Source organism: Cyprinus carpio, chromosome A4 (genome assembly GCF_018340385.1).
Source record: "Cyprinus carpio isolate SPL01 chromosome A4, ASM1834038v1, whole genome shotgun sequence".
Lineage (NCBI taxonomy): Eukaryota > Metazoa > Chordata > Actinopteri > Cypriniformes > Cyprinidae > Cyprinus > Cyprinus carpio.
Genome location: NC_056575.1, coordinates 2,646,825 through 2,659,041, shown reverse-complemented (window position 1 = coordinate 2,659,041; position 12,217 = coordinate 2,646,825). Strand labels below are relative to the sequence as shown.

The 12,217-nt window shown below is 31.5% G+C and overlaps 1 pseudogene; it reads left to right on the top strand.

Moving 5' to 3' along the window:
• The window catches only part of LOC109072216, a 140,351-nt pseudogene that overhangs the window by 76,659 nt on the left and 51,475 nt on the right, over positions 1-12,217 (top strand).

Here is a 12,217-nt window from a genome sequence, read left to right as displayed (position 1 = left end):
CTGTCTGCATGCTCTTGTGATCAGGGCGTATGACTGCTGAAAGCAGCAGCACTGACTACATGCTTGGATTGGTGATAAACAGCAGGAGTAGAGAGAGAGAGAGAGAGACAGGATTGAGGCGATAGAGAGCCACCGGCGGCCCCAGGAGAGACTGACAGACAGAGACAGTATGTTGAAGTTCTGCACCACCCCTCGCTCAAGGTGTGTAGCTGTCTGTGTGTGTGTGTTTGGGTAGATGTCATCTGTTGAGTTTTCATCTGGGTTACATCATATTTGACTCGGTCCTGTTGGGAAATCAGACTAAAAGCAGATTCTGATGGTGAGAGCTGGTTTTGGTGGTTGCTGGTGCAGCTGGTGTTGCTGACATCAACCTGGTAGACCATCATAAACAAAAACCTGTTTTTAATAAATTAATTTATTGTATATATTTTTATTTTAATATTTTATTTATTTTAAATATTCATTATTGGGGTGACATTAAATATCATTCTTTTAGGGTGATCATTAATTAATAATTATTAATTTACTTACTCATTAGCTATTATCATTACTTTTCTATATTTATTATTAGTAAGGTGTGTATTTACTAAGGATAAAAATATATCAGAGTATATTTTTATAAACAATATTTAAAAATATTTATTTATTTTACAAATTTTAATAAAATAATAATTAACTACTAATTTATAACACAAAACAAAAAAAAGATTAAATTTTTAATATAATTAACAAATATTTAATATTATTAAGTAGGTATAGCTGGACTCAGTGTATTTTTATAATTCGTTAAAGTTAGACATAAAAAAGAGTTTTACGTATTATTTAATTTTTTTTTTACTTCAGGACTTTTCCCACTTTTTTCCTTTATTTTATTTACTTCAGGACTCTTCTTTTAATTTTTTTTTTACTTCATGACTTAAAAACGACTTAAACTAAAAATGACCTGTTAAATGTGATATAGCAGCCACTAACACAAATGACAACACCTCAGTTAAATTCTACATGTTAAACATATGTTGTGACTAGACATGTGCTGGTATTCGGTAATGCGATATATCGCGATAATGAATATGCATGATATTGTTATCTGGGCACTTCTAAATACCATGAATAATTATATATTACAAATTATTCAGAATTTGGAATGCATTTTAAGAACACTTTTCCCATCAACTGGTCAAAATGCACAACACTGCTGTATGCTGCTTATTCACTCGTGTGAACTCTGATGTAAACAAGAACGGATGAGAAGCACATGGAGGAACACAGGAGAGACGCCTGAATGAAAGCACATTCACTCTCTGACAGCAGATGGCGCTAAACTCTAGAAAATGCAGACCTTATCCTGGAAACCCCATAAATAAAAGCAGCTGCTATACTTTCTAAAACATATTTAAATAATATAAAATAATAAATAGACTTAATAGGCTATTTATTTTCAAACTTCTTTTTTTTTCCATTTTAATCTGGACTACAACATGCCCTAGATATTCTTTGAAAGTGTTTTGATTCTTTATTGTTCATTAACACTTTACATAAGGGCTTCATTAGCTAACATAAACTGCCAATGAAACAGTCATTAATCTTAGGTATTCCAATATTTAATAACACATTGTTAAAATCGAAAGTTGCAACTGTTATTTAATGAGCTAACATGAGCTAAGATGTATTTTTTAACAAAGATTAATAACTTCTGTAGCAAATGTAGCTATTGCTCATTGTGAATGTTAATGCATTAACTAATGAGGTCTTATTGTAAAGTGATACCTATGGGTCTTTATAGTTCTTTTGCACTTTAATCTGTGTAAAACTTTTAACTTTATATATATTTTTTGTATTGCTTTATTGTATTTAAATGTTCAGTTATTTTTGTTATAAGAAAAAAGTTATTTAAACTGTTAGACTGTATTATGACCACTTTTTTGAAACTAAATTTATACCGTATACCGTGATAAAAGCATTATCAATTAATCGCAACAGGAAATTGTGATATAGTTGTGACACTGCTAGAAAATAACCTGCATGTGTTAACCAGTGCAGGCTGTGCAATGAAATACTGAATGTGAAACAGTTTGCAGTCTGTGCCATGGTTTTCTCCTCTCGGTTGGTTCTCGTCTTCTTCAGATGGTCTGATCTTTCGCAGCAGGGCAGCACGTGAATCCCGCGGCTCGTTCAATCATTTCAATTATCAAACGGCTCTTTATCGAGTGTAAAAGTGTGAACAGCAGTCTCACATGTCTCTAATTCCCACAATTCCTGTGTCTTTTCTCTCCTTCAGTCACAATGAGAGAAAGGTGACCTGCAAGCATCCCATCACAGGCATTCCTTCGCAAGACAACTGCATCTTTGTCGTCAACGAACAGTGAGTCATTTCTTTCTCTCTCTTCAGTTTCCTGCAGCATCGAGTCAGAAACTGTGTGCTTTGTCTGAACTTCACACAGAAATCACATTCATGCTGCCTCATGTGTTTCTCGACTGTCACTGAGAGACTGGACAGTAATGTTTTGGGGTGTATTGAATATTGGTTAATGGGGGAATAAAGAAACATAAAAATTAGATAATTGAAATAGCTCATTCAAGTCAGAAGATTGTTTTTAATCTCAAAAAAACACGGTAAAAATAAATAAAAATATATATGATTAAATATATACTTTATAAATACTTATACTATAAATAATTTATATAAAAAAAAAAAAAAATATATATATATATATATATATATATATATATATATATATATATATAATATTATATATTATATATATATATATATATAATGATTAAATATTACTATTTTTAAAATATATGTATATTTATTAGAATATAAGTAAATATTATATATTTATTTAGTTTTTTATATAAGTATTTATTTCAGTATAATAACAATAGATATTTATTTAGTTATTTATTAATATTTATTTAAAATACCCTCTCTCTAATTAATTCATTTTAATATCTAAAATATAATATATTTTTCACAATTTCTTTTTATAATGTTATTTTTATACCTGTTTTTAATGACATGAAACAATGAATCTTATCTTAATGAATAATTTATCACTTATTTATTATTTATTTTATACATTTTATAAATGTATAAATATTTACATTACATATTTATCCATCCTTTATTTATTTAATATGTTTGTATATATAATTAAGAATAATTTACCTTTATTTGTTATGTGTTTTCTGTGTGTTTTGCACCTTTTGCACTCATGTACAATATGATCTCTTTGATTTTTGGATGCTTTGCAGATTTAATGTAAATTTGCATTGATTTTAAGATGAAAAAATGTAGTTGCATTATACATAAATATGTATATTACATAAATAATTTACATTTATGCATAGTGTGTATATATACTACTTATGCAGATCATATTAACTCCAAAAATCACTACATCTTTATATAAATATTTTCTTTACCTTTTTTTTAATGAGATTCATCCGAAAGCATTGCTATTCTCAGCCCGTCTGCTAATGGACAACGTGTTACTATTTGTGTGCTCGTTTTGAAAGAGTGAGCCACTAAATAGTCAACACACCCCCACATTTTCACACAAAGCCACAAGCAATTAACAGGCCGGCGGTTAATGAAGAGCTGAGAAGAGGATTATGTGCCGGTATATCCGGACTGGAGCCCACGGGGAGTGAAGTCATGACTTTCTTCAGCTCTCCTCCTCTTCACAGCTCACCTCTCCTGTCTCCTGATAATTGCCCTCAAACTGCTGGAAGAGCCGCGGCACTGTCAAACACATCTCTAGTCTTTGTCTCGCTCTCTTTCTCCTTCCTTTTCTCCTGCGTCCTCTAGCAAAGGCAACAGCTTCCCTCCGCCGCCGTTTATCCAATCTGTTCTCAGATAGCAACTAAACGCTGCTGCAGATAAACTTCAGATCCTCTCGCTCTGAACAGATGATGGGAGAGACTCCATCCGGCTCGGAAAGAAACGTTTGTGCTGCAGATATTTGCATTTGATGAAGACGTGCGGCATGTTTCTAAAAAAACCTTTCCTGCTCCTTTTCCATACAACAGACACTTTCAACCTCCAAAGATGAGGTAAAAAAAAAAACGGTAAAATTGATTTTTGCACCATATTCCAGGTAGTATTGTAGTTTATGTATTGATTGTGCACCATGATTCAGGGGAGTTTTGTAAACAAAAATATGCAGGTAAATAATTGTATATATACGAAAATATATATATGAATATATTTATATAGCTATATATATATATATATATATTATCTATATATATATATAATATATATATATATATCTATATATATATATATATATATATATATGTATTCATAAATATATATATATATAACAAAGAAAGATATATAAAAATAAAGAAATGAAATATACAGTAAATGTGAAATGTTAATAAAGTTGAAATATAATAATATATATAAAATATTAAATATTTGAAAATAAATATTTAACACTTAAATAAATTGAAGTACTAAAAGATACATTGAAGTACTGACTAAAACTGAAATAAAAAAAAATAGTTAAATAAAAATGAATGTAATAAAAGCTAAATGGAAGTATTAAAGTATTTCCAAATTACATATTTCATGTTACTCACTAAAAATATAGTCCAAAATCTATAGGGGTAATGTATATTTATATATAGTATAAATATATTATATATATATATATATATATATAATATATATATTAGAATGTAACAAAAGACTAAAAATTAAAAAGCTGTCAGAAGTTTTAATGTATATATTAATATTTTTTGTCAAATAAGCTCCAAAAACTAACAGTGGCAAAAACACATATAAAACAAAAGCAAAAAATGACTACAACTTAAAATAAAATGCAATAAAAATAAATAAATATAAGTTTTAATGTATATTCATATTATTATAAAATAAACAAAAAAACTAATAAAATTGCCAAAAAGTCAATAAAGTGATACTAAAATAACACTGATTGCAGGTCTTAGTATGAACATTTAGTTTTCTGTTGAAGAGCAAACGTCATAGAGGTTTGAAACAACATGAGAGTGAGCAAACGATGACAGTACTTTCATTATTGATTTAATGAGTTTTTCAAAGAGGACTGAACACAGCGAGTAATGAGAGAAAGAAACTCATTTTCATTTGCTGTGCTGCTGATGGCAGGACCCTTTTTTTTCTACCTGTTTCAATTATCACCTCCATCTTGCTTTTCTGTGAAGTGGATGTTAATGAGATTTACACGTATCTTTACTCGACGGCGTGAGAAAGTCTCACTCTGAGGTGTGTGCGTGTTTGTGACACCATGTGAGATCATCTGAAGCGTCTGGGTTTTCCTTTACCTCAAGATCTTTTGTCATCTTTTTCATCTTTTTTTTTTTTCCGATACTTAGACATAAAAAAAAAACAATTGAAAACAAAACAAAGACAGTAAAAAGTAAGAGATAGAGTTGTTTTGGGTATTTAGGGTATTTAATTAGACGTGAAATTGAAATTTTGGACATTCAGCTCCCTGTTGTCAAGTCATAGATTCGTGTTTCAGGCTGCATTGCATTTTAAGGCCATTGATTCGTCTTAATCAGCCGGACAGTAAACGCTTCCAGAGTATCGACGGTTGTTGAGATTGATATCAACCAATTGCAAGAGACAGTTTGAAAACAGCAGCATGTCTCGTCTTGTCTTTAGAATATCTGTTAATTGTCAGTTCTGTGTCTGTACAGACATTGGTTGAGCGGTTTTATAATTCACATTTTTATAATGGATTTTCATGCTTTAAGACTGAACATCTGGATTTAGTCCTAAAACAATAAACTCTTAAAAGTAGTAAAAATAAATAGTTATAGTAAAATGTGACATTTTCATTGAATTTTCACACATAAACTCTAAGAATACTTCTGCACGTAGTTTAACAAAATAATTTTACCCACACCACATTTCTAATTTAACACAAAACAAAATCAGAAATTAAAAAAAAAAAATATTTTGAAAATAGTTTGAGTTTCCCCACATTTCTTGTTTAATTTTGCACAAAATCAGTTTTGAAATTTAAAAACGTCCAGACCTCCAAATTATAAAATGTAATTTTTATTACAAAATTTTATAACAATATTTTATTTTAAAAATCTAATAAATCACAATAATATAATTTATTTATTTAGATATTAAAATTATAATTATGGGATTACTATAAAAATTAAACAAAAAAAACAATTTAAAAAAATAAAAAAAAAAAAAAAAATTTGAAAATCAAAAAAAACTTTTACAAAACTTTAACAATTTTAATAAGTTTTGGAAAACCCCTTTTACAACTTACAAAAAGAATAGTTTTAAAATGACACTGTTCCCAAATTTCTTTAAATTTGCACAAAATCAGTTAATAATACTATAATTAAAACCATCCAAAAAACAAACAATATATTACAAAAAAAATAAAAACAAACATTTTATTACAAAATTATTAATAATCCTTTTATTTCTTCCATGTCATTTTTGTATCATATTTTATTTCAAAAATGTAATAATAATCAACATTTAATTTGAAAAGTAGTAAAAAATAATAATGTCATAATGGCTTTTCATTATGATTGAAAGTGTGGGTTTAGTGGTAAAACAATAACTTTAAACATGAAATGCATTTGAAAAGTATTAAAAATAAATAGTCATAATGAAATGAAACATTTTTTTAGACTTTCATATAACCAAAATATTTGTAAATATTTTAAATTAGCTCTTTTAAATATTTAAACATGTTGCACACTCTCTGTACTTTTATTTAATCTAATGTAAATTCTTAATTCTGTAAATTTTCTAAAATCTTAAAAATTTTAAGAATCACTAGATTCAAGAAATCAGAGACAATGTTCATTGATCTTGATACACAACACCAAACACACACACACAAACACAACACAAACAGGATACACACACACACCGTTATAGATATGTTGATGTCCATTTGCAAAAAATTTCAAAACCTCAAATTATGTATTATTTTTAATAGCACTCCATGGTGGAAATGGCATTTGAAACATTTTTAAAGCAGGATTGGCTGATATGTTGATGTCCATTTGCACTTATTTGCACACCTGCTGTAATTAAACACAGTCATGTCAGAAAGCTGCTGTTGTAAAGAGCAAGTGGGTGAAGTGGTGCTAACCGCCTTACAGCCGCTCTGTGGCACTAATGGAGGAGGGCAATGGAGTCTCACGGCTCGGTTCTGTTGCTTCTGATTGTGTGATTTCACAGAGCGTTTGTTACGACAGCCATACGTTCTGTTGCTTCTGATTGTGTGATTTCACAGAGCGTTTGTTACGAGAGCCAGACACAGTCACTTTCACTACACGGTGACACACGTCTGCAGCGTTCGGCTGGGGGGGAAGTGCCTCGTTTCTACATTCACACAGTGGAAGGTTCATTATTTACGCAGTCATTTTTTACCAGCCTCCGTCATATTTCCTCATTTTGTGCATGCTTCTGTTGATGTATGAGGCTGGGTGCAGCCGTATTAGTCGCTCGCCGTGCGTTACAAAATCCCTCCTTAATAAAACACCTTACTCAACAAAAACAACTAACAAAATTAATATTCAGACATACTCCTAATTATCTCCTACAAGAAAATTACTCACCAACAGTACACTTTTCACACTATCCCTCCTTTATTTAATGCTAGTATTTATTGTGGTAAATGAATTTGTTGATTGAATCTAAAATGTCCAATTGATTTCCAGTATTAAAATATTTGATCATGGGGAATCTAATCTATATATATAAAAACCACTGAATATGCGTATATATATATATATATATATATATATATATATGTTTATATATAAAATACTTGTGTGTGAACATGTAATAGCATATTATAGACATTAAATGTGCATTAAATATTTACATCATGTGGGATACTTTACATCTTGGCCAATTACTACTTTAATTGATAGTAAGCAATATACTATCGTAATTCCTTTTGAAAATTGAGTTATACATATTTCTACACAATAAATTTCTAAATGGTTTCAATTATATTTATTGTAAAGAGTGAAACAAATGTTTCTTTTTGTTTTTTTTATGTCAAAAATTTTTTCTTATCATTTGTATATACATATATCAAATTTTTTTAAAATGCTAAATCTAAATTTCTTTTCGAATTAATTCTTTATATCTTAAGGATTCAAAGTCTAGGCCTAGGGGCAAAACAAAAATCTAAACAAAGTTCAGCTTGAACAGTAGAAATATATATATATATATATATATATATATATATATATATATATATATATATATATATATATATATATATATATATATATATATATATATCTTAAAATTTATATACAATATAGTAAAATGTGATGCTATAAATTCGGAGCTAAAGCTCTGAATTGGTTTTAAATTATCTGCAAAATGAAAGCTCTCTCCTGTATCACATTTCTTTTTACTAAAACATATATTTAAAAAAAAAAAAAATACAGATTTTATATGTTTATCGAAAATGTTCATAGTTAGTATTTACCGATCCTAAAGAGCATCATGGTTATTGGATTAGCCATTAACACACTATTTCCAGGGCAATTTAAAAAACTTCTAAACTATAAACTTAATTAGAAAATTACAGAATAAAACGAACTAGAGTAAGTTGCTAGCTAAATGACATTTTAATAATCGGAATTGGGGTGTAGTAAAAGCATTTTTAAAACATTTATAAATAAAAATCCAAGTTAAAGAAAATACCCCCTAACACCATCTGGATCTGTTAGGAATTTGACATGCAGGTATATCACGGATAGAGTACGCTGAAGCTATTGCTAAAGGATAGATTGAGCCGCCTTTCAGCAGCCAGCCACAACCGGCCAGAAGTCCAGCTGAGATGAATCAGGCCCTGAGGCCACGGCTGGGGTTAGGGGGAAATCCTTTGGTGTAAAAGTAACCACAGGGTGCAGTGTTTAATTCAAACAGCACAATGGAGCCGAGGCCTTAATGGATCAGGGTCATTATGGATCCAGTGTCGTGAGGCTAATAATTGTGCGTCATAAATAAACTCTTCCACAACTCCCTTCAATTCATCTTCTCTCTGATTATTTCTTATACTTCTGCCTTCTGTTCTTTGGTGAAAAACCTTAGTAAACACTTCATCGTTGAGTTGTTCATCTAGCTTTTAACTAACCAGGCCAACCTTTATCCTACCAGCATGATGACTTATTTAGAAACCAGTATAAAACCAGCATATTCGAGGTCAGAAAACTGGTTTCGATGGCCTTCCAGCATGGTTCCCAGAATCTTTGTCATTTCGTGATTTCGAGGTATAAAAACCATCAGAATCTGGTTTAGCGGATTTCCAGTAGGGGTTGCCCTGATTTTTTCATTTCGTGCTTTCAACCATGTAAAAAACCATCAGGGAAAACGAAGCTCTCAGCCTGGATTCTTCCAGCAGGGTTGCCATGCATCTTTCATTCTCGTGTGATTTCAAATCCATGCAAAACCACTAGAAAACTGAAGTTCTTTAGCTGGATCTTCCAGCAGGGCTGCCATGAACTCTTTTCATTTCGTGATTTCGTTCAAGGCAAAACCACATCAGAAACCTGGTTTCACTTTGGATCTTTCCAGCAGGCTGCGCAAGCGCATCTTTCTTTCATTTTGTGGATTTCTACCCGCGTAAAAACCATCAGAAACTAGGCCTGAAATTGATCTTCCCAGCAGGCTGCCATGAATCTTTTCAATTCTGTGATTCTTAAACCAAAGAGCAAAACCATCAGGAAACTGGTTTTAATCTTAGATTTCCAGCAGGCCAAGCCAAGGAATCTTTTTTTTTGATCTTTGTGGATTTTGTGTCCACATAAAACCACTGTAAATTCATCATACATAAAACCACCAGAAACTGGTTCTTGTTTCTACCTTTTCCGAAAGCAGGGGTTTCGCTATTTAAATCTTTTACCATTCTAATGTGATTTTGAGCCTATAATAACAACCACTTCAGAAACTGGCTCTGACCTAGGGACGTCCTTCCAGCAGCAAGTTGCCAAGGAATCCTGCCTCTCATTCTGGCGATTTCACTTATGAGCAAAACCACTTCGTAAACTGGTTTGTGTGTGGATTCTTCCACAGTAAAGTTTCCATTAATCTCTTTCAAATTCGATTGTTCTGGGCCACGAATTTACCACATATTAGAGAAACTGAGCAAAAACTAGCCTGCTAACTATAGCTTAGCTTGTTTTCGGAATCTTCCAGTAGGGGCTGCCATTCATCCTCTTCATTTGACTGTTTCAGTTATAATTGACCACCGTAGTTCTGTAGCAACCATATAAATACCAAAGTCTGTCATCAGTAATGACTAACCTAGGAAAACTATATATAAAAACCAGCGTCTCCGGGTCAGGAAGCTGTTTTTAGCTGGATTTTCCACTATGGTTGCCATGAGTGGTCTCTTCATTTCATGAAGTTTCAAACAATATATAAAACTGCAGATTACCTATCAAGTAAGCTGGTTGTTAGCTGGATCTTCTTCAGTAGGGTTTGACTGTAATGTGGGAGGATATGTAAGATTTAGTGCACCGTCCGATCGGATCACCCACATTGAATATGTAGTACATGAATCTCCCTGTGTGCTGAAGTTGATTCTTAGCTCAGAAATCGAATTAATGTTGTCCTCAGGCCGCTTCGGAGGGGGGTCCTGTAATCCCACACATCATGACGCAGATCGGAGCAAGCAAGTTTGAGTCGTAAACAGTCGCGACCAAACGCTGGAGGGAGATGAAACACCATTTGTCATACAAGTCAGCAAACTATCTCGTGAGTACCATGGGGCTCGACGCACACGCGCCCTCCCGCATACATCAGAGAGATGCCATTCTGCCTGCGTGCTCAGCCAATAAGTGACAGCCCTTGACTCTTAACAATCAAGGCTTGAAGTGTTTTTGGCTTGCCACAAACAAAGCTCCCCGCCTCCATTGGAAATGCCCCATCAAAGTAACAAAAAAATAACAAGATGAGGAAAAAGTTCAGCGGACTGAATTTTTTTTTTTGTGCTAGAGGACTGCCTCTCTCGAATTCTGCCACTGTTTTTCAGGAGGCCACGATGCCCTGTAAAAAACCCAGGAAGGCTGCGCTTTACCTGTCTGTCTTTTTAGTAACATCTGGGATATAAAAGAGGACAGGCACAGTTAGATTTTATTCAGAGAAGGGTTATATTATCGTACCTGAAACATAAAACCCCATAAAAAAAACTTAATCCTAATCTAAAATACTATTTTGCTTAGCTTAAACTAGTAGGATGTACCTACTATATACATATATATATATATATATATAGCTATGGGTGATATATAATATATATATGGTGTGTATATATGAAAGAGAAATAAGGCATTACTACAAACTAGGCTTAAAGTATTGGGCTATGTATTTTATTTAAGCTAGGTATAAGGCAACAGTTCTCTTTTGCGGTGTGTGTATATATATGCATTTAGAGAGTATAGTATATATCATATACAGGATATACAATATATATACAATGTGTTCAAGTGTTTAAATAACTAAAATTAAATACACAGGAACTTAGAAAAACACTAAAATTAATAAAAACTGTATAGAATATATAGATAAGGACAACAACAGCATATCAAAATTATTAAAAGTCAACTAAACTAACTATAAAACCTCATACAATTGAAGAATATAATGAAAAACTATAAATTCGATCTAATTCTAAAATATTTAACAAAAACCTAAAATAGTATATTGTAAGATATTAAAATTACACTGGCTTCAGAGTCCAGTTTTTAGATATACGGTTTATTTTTGGTAAAGCAATTGGCGTTTTTGTTTTTTTTTTTTTTTATTATTCATTAAGGTTCCTGGTGTTTATCTTTGAATTATTAACATTATCCAGAATAATGTAATTGGTGTGGTTTTCCAGATTCTCTTCAGAAAATATACCACTTCTTCCACCTATGAAATGGGACTTCATTTTGTAGACATCACAAATCCCTCCCTTTATCAACCAATCCCCTGAAACGACCATATATGGCGCATTTCTTTTTTACCCCGACATTGCTCCTGATGGATAAAATGAGCCTCAGCTCACATTTTTACTTCCAGCTAAATGTCCCATTTTGTTTATAAATACAATAGACATTTCTTCTAAAAAAAAAAATAACTAATTAATCATTAACTAACATTGCAGGTCTAAAAAGACAAAGACAATGACAATCTGATAACTAGTTTTGTGGATATTTCCTTCTAACG